The following is a 967-nucleotide window of genomic DNA, read 5'->3' on the forward strand; positions in this document are numbered from 1 at the left end:
TGTTTTGTCTGTTTTATTCCATTGTTTTGTCTGCTTTACTACTTTGTTCATTTGTGGTGTCTGCTTTGCTACTTTTTATTCCATTGTTTTGTCTGCTTTGCTACTTTGTTCATTGTGGTAGTTTTATTCCATTGTTTTGTCTGCTTTGCTACTTTGTTCATTGTGGTAGTTTTATCACATTCATTGTTTTATATGCTTTACTACTTTGTTCATTGTGGTAGTTTTATTCCATTGTTTTGTCTGCTTTACTACTTTGTTCATTGTGGTAGTTTTATTCCATTGTTTTGTCTGCTTTGCTACTTTGTTCATTGTGGTAGTTTTATTCCATTGTTTTGTCTGTTTTTTGCTACTTTGTTCATTGTGGTAGTTTTATCACATTCATTGTTTTATATGCTTTACTACTTTGTTCATTGTGGTAGTTTTATTCCATTGTTTTGTCTGCTTTTGCTACTTTGTTCATTGTGGTAGTTTTATTACATTCATTGTTTTATATGCTTTACTACTTTGTTCATTGTGGTAGTTTTATTCCATTCATTGTTTTGTCTGCATTTTTTTTTTCTATAACTAAATTCATTTCATTTTTTTTATTATTTTATAACGCTTTCAGAAAAGTAAAGCTAACCAGAACACTTTATAAACAAGTATAAAAAATAAAATCCATATAGTGATTAACATGGGCAGTTTTTAAAAAAAACTTTGATCAAATAACAATGAAAATTGATACGTCTGGTTAAGTAATATAGTTTATTACGGATGAGCCTCCGATTTATTATCTTATGTATTATGATTTTAAACAGCCAGAACTATTAATTTAGAAGTTATATGCAAAACGGCTCGTTTGGGTTGAGAAAATATTTTACATAGAAGAGCGAACAACGTTTCGACCTTCTTCGGTCATCGTCATGACCGTGATCGTCGATGACCGAAGAAGGTCGAAACGTTGTTCGCTCTTCTATGTAAAATATTT

The sequence above is a fragment of the Tachypleus tridentatus genome, chromosome 12 (assembly GCF_004210375.1).
Source record: "Tachypleus tridentatus isolate NWPU-2018 chromosome 12, ASM421037v1, whole genome shotgun sequence".
Classification (NCBI taxonomy): Eukaryota; Metazoa; Arthropoda; class Merostomata; order Xiphosura; family Limulidae; genus Tachypleus; species Tachypleus tridentatus.